Below are 14,990 nucleotides of genomic sequence, written 5' to 3' on the forward strand. Positions count from 1 at the left end.
TATAGGCATACCAGTGTATTGCAATAGGACCAATGGAATGGGTTGAGTAGAAAGGGCTACTGGGTATTTAGACCAAAGTCATCCAAGAAGTAACACCATGTAGATTGTAGTGCTAGAGCAATAGGGTCTGTAGAATATTACATTCTTTAGATCCATTTACTTAAGCTCCAACTATTATTTTTATTTCACCTATTTAACCAGGTAGGCCAGTTGAGAACAAGTTCTCATTTACAACTGCGACCTAGCCAAGATAAATCAAAGCAGTGCGACAAAAACAACAACACAGAGTTACACATGGGATAAACAAATGTACAGTCAATAACACAATAGAAAAATCTATATACAGTGTGTGCAAATGTAGTAAGATTAGGGAGGTAAGGCAATAAATTGGCCATAGTGGCGAAAATTACAATTTAGCATTAACACTGGAGTGATAGATGTGCAGATGATGATGTGAAAGTAGAGATACTGGGGTGCAAAAGAGCAACAACAAAAAAATAACAATATGGGGATGAGGTAGTTGGCTGGGCTATTTACAGATGGGCTGTTTACAGGTGTAGTGATCAGTAAGCTGCTCTGACAGCTGGTGCTTAAAGCTAGTGAGGGAGATATGAGTCTCCAACTTCAGTGACTTTTGCAATTCGTTCCAGTCATTGGCAGCAGAGAACTGGAAGGAAAGACAGCCAAAGGAGGTGTTGGCTTTGGGGATGACCAGTGAAATTACATTTACATTACATTTAAGTCATTTAGCAGACGCTCTTATCCAGAGCGACTTACAAATTGGAAATATACCTGTTGGAGCGCGTGCTATGGGTGGGTGCTGCTATGGTGACCAGTGAGCAGAGATAAGGCGGAGCTTTACCTAGCAAAGACTTACAGATGACCTGGAGCCAGTGGGTTTGGCGATGAATATGTAGCTAGGACCAGCCAATGAGAGCATACAGATCGCAGTGGTGGGTAGTATATGGGGCTTTGGTGACAAAATGGATGGCACTGTGATAGACTCCATCCAATTTGTTGAGGAGGGTATTAGAGGCTATTTTGTAAATGATATCGCCGAAGTCAAGGATCGGTAGGATAGTCAGTTTTACAAGGGTATGTTTGGCAGCATGAGTGAAGGAGGCTTTTTTGCGAAATAGGAAGCTGATTCTAGATTTAACTTTGGATTGGAGGTGCTTAATGTGAGTCTGGAAGGAGAGTTTACAGTCTAGCCAGACACCTAGGTATTTATAGTTGTCTACATATTCTAAGTCAGAACCGTCCAGAGTAGTGATGCTGGTCGGGTGGGCGGGTGCAGGCAGCAATCGATTGAAGAGCATGCACTTAGTTTTACTTAGTTTTACAAAAGCATCCTGAGGCCAGGTAAATTATGTGACAACGTCACTTCCTGTTGAATCTGCAGACGTGTTGCTGTGCGTTTTGTTGCTGTGCGATTTGCTGCGAACTTTACTTTACTTTGCTAGCTGACAACTTTACGTTTTTTGTTTTGTTTCTGTTTTTAATTACCGTTTATATTTTTAGTTTTTCCATCGCAACTTTTTTCCCTCATTCAACCTTTTCACTCCGGACGCTTTATCTGGACATGGTTCGTCAACACCTTCAACAGCCGAAGCTAAGTAGTAACATTAACATGATGTCTTCTAATTGCAGTCGCTGTACTCATAATATACAGGAGAACGATCGCCTTACGGCGAAAATAGCTGTGCTGCAAGCCCAGCTTCAGACGCAATCGTTAGGCAAGGGTATTTTCAGTGTAGGAAAGGAAGAAACAGCGTCTGTGCCACCAGTAAGTACAGATAGTAACGTTAGTATAAATCCCCCCGCACAGTCCCCGCAGCCGGACAACTTTCTCATGGCTTCTGGAGGGAAATGCTGTTGGAATGCTCAACCGGTGTCGCTCATTCAGCCGACAGAAACTTTCAACCGGTTTTCCCCATTATGTAGCGAGTCGGAGTCTGAGTCTGAGTCTTCTCTTGTCTCTACTCCTCCCGTTACGGGGTCTGAGACGCCGAAGGCTCCCACCGTTAGCTCTGACAAATTGAAAACCCTAGTCATTGGCGACTCCATTACCCGCAGTATTAGACTTAAAACGAATCACCCAGCGATCATACACTGTTTACCAGGGGGCAGGGCTACCGACGTTAAGGCTAATCTTAAGATGGTGCTGGCTAAAGCTAAATCTGGCGAGTGTAGAGAGTATAGAGATATTGTTATCCACGTCGGCACCAACGATGTTAGGATGAAACAGTCAGAGGTCACCAAGTGCAACATAGCTTCAGCGTGTAAATCAGCTAGAAAGATGTGTCGGCATCGAGTAATTGTCTCTGGCCCCCTCCCAGTTAGGGGGAGTGACGAGCTCTACAGCAGAGTCTCAGCACTCAATCGCTGGTTGAAAACTGTTTTCTGCCCCTCCCAAAAGATAGAATTTGTAGATAATTGGCCCTCTTTCTGGGACTCACCCACAAACAGGACCAAGCCTGACCTGCTAAGGAGTGACGGACTCCATCCTACCTGGAGGGGTGCTCTCATCTTATCTACCAACATAGATAGGGCTCTAACTCCTTTAGCCCCACAATGAAATAGGGTGCAGGCCAGGCAGCAGGCTGTTAGCCAACCTGCCAGCTTAGTGGAGTCTGCCAATAGCACAGTCAGTGTAGTCAGCTCAGCCATACCCATTGAGACTGTGTCTGTGCCTCGACCTAGGTTGGGCAAAACTAAACATGGCGGTGTTCGCCTTAGCAATCTTATTAGGATAAAGACCTCCTCCATTCCTGCCATTATTGAAAGAGATCGTGATACCTCACATCTCAAAATAGGGTTACTTAATGTTAGATCCCTCACTTCAAAGGCAGTCATAGTCAATGAACTAATCACTGATCATAATCTTGATGTGATTGGCCTGACTGAAACATGGCTTAAGCCTGATGAATTTACTGTGTTAAATGAGGCCTCACCTCCTGGTTACACTAGTGACCATATCCCCCGTGCATCCCGCAAAGGCGGAGGTGTTGCTAACATCTACAATAGCAAATTTCAATTTACAAAAAAAAAAATGGCGTTTTCGTCTTTTGAGCTTCTAGTCATGAAATCTATGCAGCCTACTCAATCACTTTTTATAGCTACTGTTTACAGGCCTCCTGGGCCATATACAGCGTTCCTCTCTGAGTTTCCTGAATTCCTATCAGACCTTGTAGTCATAGCAGATCATATTCTAATTTTTGGTGATTTTAATATTCACATGGAGAAGTCCACAGACCCACTCCAAAAGTCTTTCGGAGCCATCATCGACTCAGTGGGTTTTGTCCAACATGTCTCTGGACCTACTCACTGCCACAGTCATACTCTGGACCTAGTTTTGTCCCATGGAATAAATGTTGTAGATCTTAATGTTTTTCCACATAATCCTGGACTATCGGACCACCATTTTATTACGTTTGCAATCGCAACAAATAACCTGCTCAGACCCCAACCAAGGAGCATCAAAAGTCGTGCTATAAATTCTCAGACAACACAAAAATTCCTTGATGCCCTTCCAGACTCCTTCTGCCTACCCAAGGACGTCAGAGGACAAAAATCAGTTAACCACTTAACTGAGGAACTCAATTTAACCTTGCGCAATACCCTAGATGCAGTTGCACCCCTAAAAACGAAAAACATTTGTCATAAGAAACTAGCTCCCTGGTATACAGAAAATACCCGAGCTTTGAAGCAAGCTTCCAGGAAAGTGGAACGGAAATGGCGCCACACAAAACTGGAAGTCTTCCGACTAGCTTGGAAAGACAGTACCGTGCAGTACCGAAGAGCCCTCACTGCTGCTCGATCATCCTACTTTTCCAACTTAATCGAGGAAAATAAGAACAATCCAAAATTTATTTTTGATACTGTTGCAAAGCTAACTAAAAAGCAGCATTCCCCAAGAGAGGATGGCTTTCACTTCAGCAGTAATAAATTCATGAACTTCTTTGAGGAAAAGATCATGACCATTAGAAAGCAAATTACGGACTCCTCTTTGAATCTGCGTATTCCTCCAGGGCTTAGCTGTCCTGGATCTGCACAGCTCTGCGAGGGCCTGGGATCGGGAGAGACACTTAAGTGTTTTAGTACTATATCTCTTGACACAATGATGAAAATAATCATGGCCTCTAAACCTTCAAGCTGCATACTGGATCCTATTCCTACTAAACTGCTGAAGGAGCTGCTTCCTGTGCTTGGCCCTCCTATGTTGAACATAATAAACAGCTCTCTATCCACCGGATGTGTACCAAACTCACTAAAAGTGGCAGTGATAAAGCCTCTCTTGAAAAAGCCAAACCTTGACCCGGAAAATATAAAAAACTATCGGCCTATATCGAATCTTCCATTCCTCTCAAAAATTTTAGAAAAAGCTGTTGCGCAGCAACTCACTGCCTTTCTGAAGACAAACAATGTATACGAAATGCTTCAGTCTGGTTTTAGACCCCATCATAGCACTGAGACTGCACTTGTGAAGGTGGTAAATGACCTTTTAATGGCGTCAGACCGAGGCTCTGCATCTGTCCTCGTGCTACTAGACCTTAGTGCTGCCTTTGACACCATCGATCACCACATTCTTTTGGAGAGACTGGAAACCCAAATTGGTCTACACGGACAAGTTCTGGCCTGGTTTAGATCTTACCTGTCGGAAAGATATCAGTTTGTCTCTGTGAATGGTCTGTCCTCTGACAAATCAACTGTACATTTCGGTGTTCCTCAAGGTTCCGTTTTAGGACCACTATTGTTTTCACTATATATTTTACCTCTTGGGGATGTTATTCGAAAACATAATGTTAACTTTCACTGCTATGCGGATGACACACAGCTGTACATTTCAATGAAACATGGTGAAGCCCCAAAATTGCCCTCGCTAGAAGCCTGTGTTTCAGACATAAGGAAGTGGATGGCTGAAAACTTTCTACTTTTAAACTCGGACAAAACAGAGATGCTTGTTCTAGGTCCCAAGAAACAAAGAGATCTTCTGTTAAATCTGACAATTCATCTTGATGGTTGTAAAGTCGTCTCAAATAAAACTGTGAAGGACCTCGGCGTTACTCTTGACCCTGATCTCTCTTTTGACGAACATATCAAGACTGTTTCAAGGACAGCTTTTTTCCATCTACGTAACATTGCAAAAATCAGAAATTTTCTGTCCAAAAATGATGCAGAAAAATTAATCCATGCATTTGTTACTTCTAGGTTAGCCTACTGCAATGCTCTACTTTCCGGCTACCCGGATAAAGCACTAAATAAACTTCAGTTAGTGCTAAATACGGCTGCTAGAATCCTGACTAGAACCAAGAAATTTGATTATATTACTCCAGTGCTAGCTTCCCTACACTGGCTTCCCGTTAAGGCAAGGGCTGATTTCAAGGTTTTACTGTTAACCTTTAAAGCGTTACATGGGCTTGCTCCTACCTATCTTTCCGAGTTGGTCCTGCCGTACATACCTACACGTACGCTACGGTCACAAGACGCAGGCCTCCTAATTGTCCCTAAAATTTCTAAGCAAACAGCTGGAGGCAGGGCTTTCTCCTATAGATCTCCATTTTTATGGAACAGTCTGCCTACCCATGTGAGAGACGCAGACTCAGTCTCAACCTTTAAGTCTTTACTGAAGACTTATCTCTTCAGTAGGTCATATGATTGAGTGTAGTCTGGCCCAGGAGTGTGAAGGTGAACGGAAAGGCTCTGGAGCAACGAATCGCCCTTGCTGTCTCTCCAGGGCCGGTTCCCCTCTCTCCACTGGGATTCTCTGCCTCTAACCCTGTTACTGGGGCTGAGTCACTGGCTTGCTGGTGCTCTTTCATGCCGTCCCTAGGAGGGGTGCGTCACTTGAGTGGGTTGAGTTACTGACGTGAACTTCCTGTCTGGGTTGGCGCCCCCCCTTGGTTGTGCTGTGGTGGAGACCTTTGTGGGCTATACTCGGCCTTGTCTCAGGATTGTAAGTTGGTGGTTGAGTATATCCCTCTAGTGGTGTGGGGGCTGTGCTTTGGCAGAGTGGGTGGGGTTATATCCTTCCTGTTTGGCCCTGTCCGGGGGTTTCTTCGGATGGGGCCACAGTGTCTCCTGACCGCTCCTGTCTCAGCCTCCAGTATTTATGCTGCAGTAGTTTATGTGTCGGGGGGCTAGGGTCAGTTGGTTATACCTGGAATACTTCTCCTGTCTTATCCAGTGTCCTGTGTGAATTTAAGTATGCTCTCTCTAATTCTCTCGTTCTCTCTTTCTCTCTGAGAACCTGAGCCCTAGGACCATACGTCAGGACTACCGGGCATGCTGACACCTTGCTGTCCCCAGTCCGCCCGGCCTTGCTGCTATTCCAGTTTCAACTGTTTCTGCCTGCGGTTACGAAACCCCTACCTGTCCCAGACCTGCTGTTTTCAACTCTTAATGATCGGCTATGAAAAGCCAACTGAGATTTATTCCTGATTATTATTTGACCATGCTTGTCATTTATGAACATTTTGAAAATCTTGGCTCTCTCTAATTTTCTCCTTCTCTCTTTCTCTCGGAGGACCTGAGCCCTAGGACCATACGTCGGGACTTGTCACGCCCTGGCCTTAGTATTATTTGTTTTATTTATTATTTTAGTTAGGTCAGGGTGTGACATGGGGTATGTGTGTATTTTGGGGTATTATATGGTAGAGGGGGTGTTTGGTGTAGTTTATGGTTTGGTGTTGAGTGTATGTGTCTAGCTGTGTCTATGTTGGGTGTAGTTCTAGGAAAGTCTATGGTGGCCGGAATGGGTTCTCAATTAGAGACAGCTGATTTCGGTTGTCTCTAATTGGGAGCCATATTTAAGGCTGCCATAGGCTTGAGCTGTTTGTGGGTCATTGTTTGTGTATATGTATAGTTCAACGTAAGTAGTTTGTGTGTGCACTTACGTTTGAAGTTTTCACGATCGTTTGTTGTTTTTCGTTAGTGTTGTAATAGTGTGTCGTGTTCATCTTCGTCGTTATTAAAAAGAAGATGTATCCAAATCATGTTGCGCCTTGGTCCTCTCGTTCATGTCAACACGATCGTGACAGAATGACCCACCTATATACGACCAAGCAACATGACCAGCGGCAACAGGAGCAATGCAAGGATTCATGGACATGGGAGGAAATTTTAGACCGGGAGGTACCAGGAGGATATAACCGCCCCAAAGCTGAGCTGGAGGCAGCGAAAGCAGAGAGGCGGCGATATGAGGAGCTTGCTAGGAGGCAGGAAAAGGAACCTACAAAGGATCTGGGCTACACTACGTGGAAGGAGATCGACAGGTGGGCGATCAACCCAGGGAGAGTGCCGGAGCCCGCCTGGGATTCTCTGGCGCAGTGCGAGGAGGGATACCGGCGAATGGAGGCAGCACGACGAAGCGGTAGGAAGCCTGTGGGAAAACCCCAAAAATTTCTTGGGAAGGGGCTTAAAGGGAGAGTGGCGAAGTCAGGTAGGAAACCTGCGCCTACTCCCTGTAATTACCGTGGAGAGCGAGAGTACGGGCAGACACCGTGTTACGCAGTAGAGCGCACGGTGTCTCCTGTACGTGTGCATAGCCCGGTGCGGGTTATTCCACCTCCCCGCACTGGCAGGGCTAGATTAAGTATTGAGCCGGATGTCATGAAGCCGGCCCTACATATCTGGCCACCAGTGCGTCTCCTCGGGCCGGTTTACATGGCACCAGCCTTACGCATGGTGTCCCCGGTTCGCCTACATAGCCCGGTGCGGGTTATTCCACCTCCCCGCACTGGTCGGGCAACGGGGAGCATTCAACCAGGTAAGGTTGGTCAGGCTCAATGCTCAAGGGAGCCAATACGCCTGCACGGTCCGGTATTTCCGGCGCCACCTCCCCGCCCCAGTTCAGTTCCACCAGTGCCTACACCACGTAACAGGCTTCCAGTGTGTCTCCAGAGCCCTGTTCCTCCTCCACGCACTCGTCCTATGGTGCGTGTCTCCAGCCCGGTACCACCAATTCCGGCACCACGCACTAAGCCTCTTGTGCGTTTCCAGAGTCCTGTGCATCCTGTTGCTGCTCCCCGCATTAGCCCTGAGATGCGTGTCCCCAGTCCGGTACCACCAGTTTCCGGCCCCACGCACTAGGCCTAATGTGCGTCCCCAGGGTCCAGTATGCCCTGTTCCTTCTCCCCGCACTAGCCTGAAAGTGCGTGCCTTTAGCCCGGTGCCACCAGTCCCGGCACCACGCACCAGGCCTACAGTGCGCCTCAGCCGGCAGGAGTCTGCCGTCTGCACAGCGATGCCTGAACTGCTCGTCTGCCAAGCGTCATCTGAGCCATCCGTCTCCCCAGCGCCATCTGAGCCATCCGTCTCCCCAGCGCCATCTGAGCCATCCGTCTCCCCAGCGCCATCTGAGCCATCCGTCTGCAATGAGCCTGCAAAGCCGCCCGTCTGCCATGAGCCTGCAAAGCCGCCCGTCTGCCATGAGCCTACTGAGCCGTCCGCCAGACAGGAGCCGCTAGAGCCGCCAGCCAGACAGGAGCCGCTAGAGCCGTACGTCAGACAGGATCTGCCAGAGCCGCCAACCAGACAGGATCTGCCAGAGCCGCCAACCAGACAGGATCTGCCAGAGCCGCCAACCAGACAGGATCTGCCAGAGCCGCCAACTAGACAGGATCTGCCAGATCAGTCAGCCAGCCATGAGCAGCCAGATCAGTCAGCTAGCCATGAGCAGCCAGATCCGTCAGCTAGCCATGAGCAGCCAGATCCGTCAGCTAGCCTTGAGCAGCCAGATCCGTCAGCTAGCCATGAGCAGCCAGATCCGTCAGCTAGCCATGAGCAGCCAGATCCGTCAGCCAGCCATGAGCAGCCAGATCCGTCAGCTAGCCATGAGCAGCCAGATCCGTCAGCCAGCCATGAGCAGCCAGATCCGTCAGCCAGCCATGAGCAGCCAGGCCCGTCAGCCAGCCATGAGCAGCCAGATCCGTCAGCCAGCCATGAGCAGCCAGATCCGTCAGCCAGCCATGAGCAGCCAGATCTGTCAGCCAGCCATGAGCCGTCCAGCCAGGATCTGCCCATTATCCTGGTGCTGCCCCTTATCCTGGTGCTGCCCCTTATCCTGGTGCTGCCCCTTATCCTGGTGCTGCCCCTTATCCTGGTGCTGCCCCTTATCCTGGTGCTGCCCCTTATCCCGGTGCTACCCCTTATCCCGGTGCTGGCCCTTATCCCGGTGCTGCCCTTTATCCCGGTGCTGCCCCTTATGACTATGGTGGGGTGGGGACCACGACCAGTGCCGGAGCCGCCGCCGTGGAAGGAAGCCCACCCAGACCCTCCCCTAGACTATGTGTTGGTGCGTCCGGAGTTCGCGCCTTAAGGGGGGGTTATGTCACGCCCTGGCCTTAGTATTATTTGTTTTATTTATTATTTTAGTTAGGTCAGGGTGTGACATGGGGTATGTGTGTATTTTGGGGTATTATATGGTAGAGGGGGTGTTTGGTGTAGTTTATGGTTTGGTGTTGAGTGTATGTGTCTAGCTGTGTCTATGTTGGGTGTAGTTCTAGGAAAGTCTATGGTGGCTGGAATGGGTTCTCAATTAGAGACAGCTGATTTCGGTTGTCTCTAATTGGGAGCCATATTTAAGGCTGCCATAGGCTTGAGCTGTTTGTGGGTCATTGTTTGTGTATATGTATAGTTCAACGTAAGTAGTTTGTGTGTGCACTTACGTTTGAAGTTTTCACGATCGTTTGTTGTTTTTCGTTAGTGTTGTAATAGTGTGTCGTGTTCATCTTCGTCGTTATTAAAAAGAAGATGTATCCAAATCATGTTGCGCCTTGGTCCTCTCGTTCATGTCAACACGATCGTGACAGGACTACCGGCCGTGGTGACTCCTTGCTGCCCCCAGTCCGCCTGGCCTTGCTGCTATTCCAGTTTCAACTCTTCTGCCTGCGGTTATGGAACCGCCACCTGTCCCAGACCTGTTGTTTTTCAACTCTTAATGATCAGCTATGAAAAGCCAACTGAAAATTATTCATGATTATTATTTGACCATGCTTGTCACTTATGAACATTTTTGAACATCGTGGTATAGTTCTGTTATAATCTCCACCCGGCACAGCCAGAAGAGGACTGGCCACCCCTCATAGCCTGGTTCCTCTCTAGGTTTCTTCCTAGGTTTTGGCCTTTCTAGGGAGTTTTTCCTAGCCACCGTGCTTCTACACCTGCATTCTAGCTGTTTGGGGTTTTAGGCTGGGTTTCTGTACAGCACTTCGAGATATTATCTGATGTACGAAGGGCTATATAAAATAAAATTGATTGATTGATTACTAGCATTTAAGAGCAGTTGGAGGCCACAGAAGGAGCGTTGTATTGCGTTGAAGCTCGTTTGGAGGTTTGTTAACACAGTGTCCAAAGGAGGGTCAGATGTATACAGAATGGTGTCGTCTGCGTAGAGGTGGATCAAAGAATCACCCACAGCAAGAGCGACATCATTGATAAATACAGAGAAAAGAGTCGGCCCGAGAATTGAACCCTGTGGCACCCCCATAGAGACTGCCAGAGGTCCGGACAACAAGCCCTCCGATTTGACACACTGAACTCTATCTGAGAAGTAGTTAGTGAACCAGGCGAGACAGTCATTTGAGAAACCAAGGCTGTTGAGTCTGCCGATTCACAGAGTCGAAAGCCTTGGCCAGGTCGATGAAGACGGCTGCACAGTACTGTCTTTTATCGATGGCGGTTATGATATCGTTTAGGACCTTGAGCGTGGCTGAGGTGCACCCGTGACCAGCTTGGAAACCAGATTGCATAGCAGAGAAGGTACGGTGGGATTCGAAATGGTCGGTGATCTGTTTGTTCACTTGGCTTTCGAAGACTTTAGAAAGGCAGGGCAGGATGGATATAGGTCTGTAACAGTTTGGGTCTAGAGTGTCTTCCCCCGTTGAAGAGGGGGATGACCGCGGCCACTTTCCAATCTTTAGGAATCTCAGACGATGCGAAAGAGAGGTTGAACAGACTAGGGTTGCAACAATGGCGGCGGAAAATTTTAGGAAGAGAGGTTCCAGATTGTCTAGCCCAGCAGATTTTTGGGATCCAGATATTGTAGCTCTTTCAGAACATCAGCTGTCTGGATTTGGGTGAAGGAGAAGCGGGGACGGGGGGGGCTTGGGCCAGTTGCTGCGGGGCTTGCAGAGCTGTTGGGGTGGCCAGGTGGAAAGCATGGCCAGCCGTAGAGAAATGCTTATTGAAATTCTCGATTAGTGTGCATTTATCAGTAGTGACAGTGTTTCCTAGTCTCAGTGTAGTGGGCAGCTGGGAGGAGGTACTCTTATTCTCCATGGACTTTACAGTGTTCCAAAACATTTTGGAATTAGTGCTGCAGGATGAACATTTCTGTTTGAAAAAACTAGCCTTTTGCTTTCCTAACTGACTGTGTGTATTGGTTCCTGACTTCAATGAAAGTTAAATATCGAGGGGACAATTCGATGCTTGTGCAGTACGCCACAGGGTGTTTTTGTGCTGGTCAAGGGCAGTCAAGTCAAATCAAATTTTATTGGTCACATACACATGGTTAGCAGATGTTAATGCACGTGTAGCGAAATGCTTGTGCTTCTAGTTCCGAACATGCAGAAATATTTAACAAGTAATCTAACAATTTCACAACAACTACCTTATACACACACACAAATGTAAATGAATGAATAAGAATATGTACAAATGAAGTCGGAAGTTTACATACACTTAGGATGGAGTCATTAAAACTTGTTTTTCAACCACTCCACAAATGTCTTGTTAACAAACTATAGTTTTGGCAAGTTGGTTAGGACATCTACTTTGTGCATGACACAAGTAATTTTTCCAACAATTGTTTACAGACATATTATTTCACTTAATTCACTGTATCACAATTCTAGTGGGTCAGAAGTTTACATACACTAAGTTGACTGTGCCTTTAAACAGCTTTGAAAATTCCAGAAAATGATGTCATGGCTTTAGAAGATTCTGATAGGCTAATTGACATAATTTGAGTCAATTGGAGGTGTATCTGTGGATGCATTTGCCTTCAAACTCAGTGTCTCTTTGCTTGACATCATGGGAAAATCAAAAGAAATCAGCCAAGACCTCAGAAAAAGTTTTTAGACCTCCACAAATCTGGTTCATCCTTGGGAGCAATTTCCAAACACCTGAAGGTACCACGTTCATCTGTACAAACAATAGTACGCAAGTATAAACACCATGGGATCACACAGCCGTCATACCGCTCAGGAAGGAGACGCATTCTGTCTCCTAGAGATGAACGTACTTTGGTGCGAAAAGTGCAAATCAATCCCAGAACAACAGCAAATAACCTTGTGAAGATGCTGGAGGAAACAGGTACAAAAGTATCTATATCCACAGTAAAACGAGTCCTCTATCGACATAACCTGAAAGGCCGAAACGCAAGGAAGAAGCCACTGCTCCAAATCCGCCATAAAAAGCCAGACTACGGTTTGCAAAAGCACATGGGGACAAAGATCATACTTTTTGGAGAAATTTCCTCTGGTCTGATGAAACAAAAATAGAACTGTTTGGCCATAATGACCATCATTATGTTTGGAGGAAAAAGGGGGAGGCTTGTTCGGGCGACGTTCGGCGGTCGATGTCACCGGTCTTCTAGCCATCGCCGATCCACCTTTCATTTTCGATTTGTTTTGTCTTGTCTTCCATCACACCTGGTTTCAATCCCATCAATTACATGTTGTCATGACGTTGCCCTCTTTGGGTACAGCGATCACCATCCCCCTCTGTCTCCTACAACCAGGCTGCTGTGGTCAGAGAAGTCGTAAATTCCTGGAGGAGATTATCTCCTTATGGCCACAGTATAGAGAGAGAGTGAGTTTTCATAGAGAGAACAAAGGAATTTCTTCCACCTCACAAAACTTGAGGTTAAGAATCCAGCTACAAACTGGTCCATTTGGTACAATTTTGTGAAACTCATGGGAGACAATACGGCCACATTACCATACCATACCACGCTGTTTCAGTTATGAGGCTTACATCTAATTGTTGCATAAGATAAATGAGTGAGAATGATAGTTTGTGAAATTATGTAATGTGATTTTGGACTGTTTAATGAAGGAAACTCCAATTCCATATAAAGTTTCACTAAGTCATTGGCACGCTCCCAGGGGCCCAGGACCTGGCTTCATGAGACAGCCCTTTTCGATGTTCTGAATAAAACCCCCACCTGGGTTTTCTATCACCAGACCGAGCTTACCTCAATTACGAGATGGCTAAAGGTTGCAGACCAGCTTACCACGAGAGGGCCAAGGTTTGAGTAGAGACCATAAACCTAAGGTTTGAGTAGATGGCTGAATCTTTTAACCATACCACGTGGTTAAACTCTTAGACTATCGAAGTGTACCTATGATAAAAAATGACAGACCTCTACATTCTTTGTAAGTAGGAAAACCTGCAAAATCGGCAGTGTTTCAAATACTTGTTCTCCCCACTATATATTGATTGCAACTGTTCCCAAATGAGTGAGCGTTCATGTGCAAAGGATTAACATTTCAATTGTTATAATTATCACTCTGTCTAACAAGCCGCCATGCCGGTTTAGCCCACTAGGGCACTATCATTTCCTTGTAACGATATCTACTGTTTGTTATGCATTTCTGTGAGTACTTAATTAGTAAATAAATATTTTAAGACAATTGATGTATGGATGACTCATAGTGAAGACTGGGTTCGTGCAGATAACCAACAATTTACGATGTTTGGAGTGACGTGAGGTAAATAACAATTCATAACTTCGAAGACTAATTGATCAGATATTAAAATATCTGAAAGTTATATTAGGAAAATTATAACTTTGTAATCTGAATATTTTCCTTGGTGCCCCGACTTCCTAGTTAATTACAGTTACATGATTAATCAGTTTAATCGAGTAATAATAATTACAGAGAGTTATTTGATAAATACGTCTAAAGTTTTAATGATGCCAAAGACACGACAATTCCCCTCTGTTCCCCAATAACCCTCTGTTCCCCACATGTCCTTGTCCGGTTTTGTTGATTGTAAGAGTTTGTGCACGTTATGTCTGGCATGCGAAGGGTTTGGTCCCATTGTATTTATTTATTTGTGTTTGTTTAAACTGCACCGTTGTAACATAGTCTTTGCTCTCCTTTGCCTGACTTCTCTCCCGCCAGTACGCACACATTACAGAATACCGGACCAAACTTATGGAGTCAGCAGGAGCAGGAGCAGGTACCCCAGGAATAGGGGTGGAGGAGCGCGTCTGGGAGCACGCAGCAATGCTCCACCATCTTGGCACCGCCATTGGACCGCGTTGTCCAGACAATGGACCGCTGGGAGAGACAGGGAGTTATTTTATTTTTTTGAGGAGTTCACCCGCCGTTTCCGGGCGGTCTTCGACCACCCGCTCGAGGGTAGAGGGGCGGGTGAGCGCCTCTTCCATCTGAGGCAGGGGACGAGGAGCTCCCAGGAGTTCGCCCTGTAGTTTCGAACCCTGGCTGCCGGCGCGGGATGGAGCGACAGGGCACTGATCAACCATTATCGTTGCAGTAAGCGCGAGGACGTCCGTCGGGAGTTGGCCGGCAGAGATACCACCCTCACGTTCGACCAGCTGGTGGACCTGTCCATTCCATCCGGCTGGACATCCTGCTGGCTACCCGCGGACATTCAGATCGGGGTCTGTTAGTTCCATCCCCACGTGCCCCCTCTCCGATACCCATGGAGCTGGGAGGGTCGGTGCGCAGGGAGACCGGAGGGGGTTCCAGCTCGTGCACCATCTGTGGCCGCAGAGGTCACACTGCCGGTTGGTGCCGGGTTGGTTCCTCTAGGTATCGATGCAGCAGGCAGGGCGCTCTGGCGTCACCCCAGGTGAGCCGGCACCATTCTCACCCAGAGCCCTATGTTGCACATATGTTTGTGTATGTCACTTTCCCTGAGTTTTCCCCGCATTCCCAGCATAAGGCGCTCGTCGATTCAGGTGCGGCTGGGAATTTTATTGATAGAGGGTTCGCCCATAGTGTTCCTGTGACTGT

This window comes from Salvelinus fontinalis, chromosome 30, assembly GCF_029448725.1.
Source record: "Salvelinus fontinalis isolate EN_2023a chromosome 30, ASM2944872v1, whole genome shotgun sequence".
Classification (NCBI taxonomy): Eukaryota; Metazoa; Chordata; class Actinopteri; order Salmoniformes; family Salmonidae; genus Salvelinus; species Salvelinus fontinalis.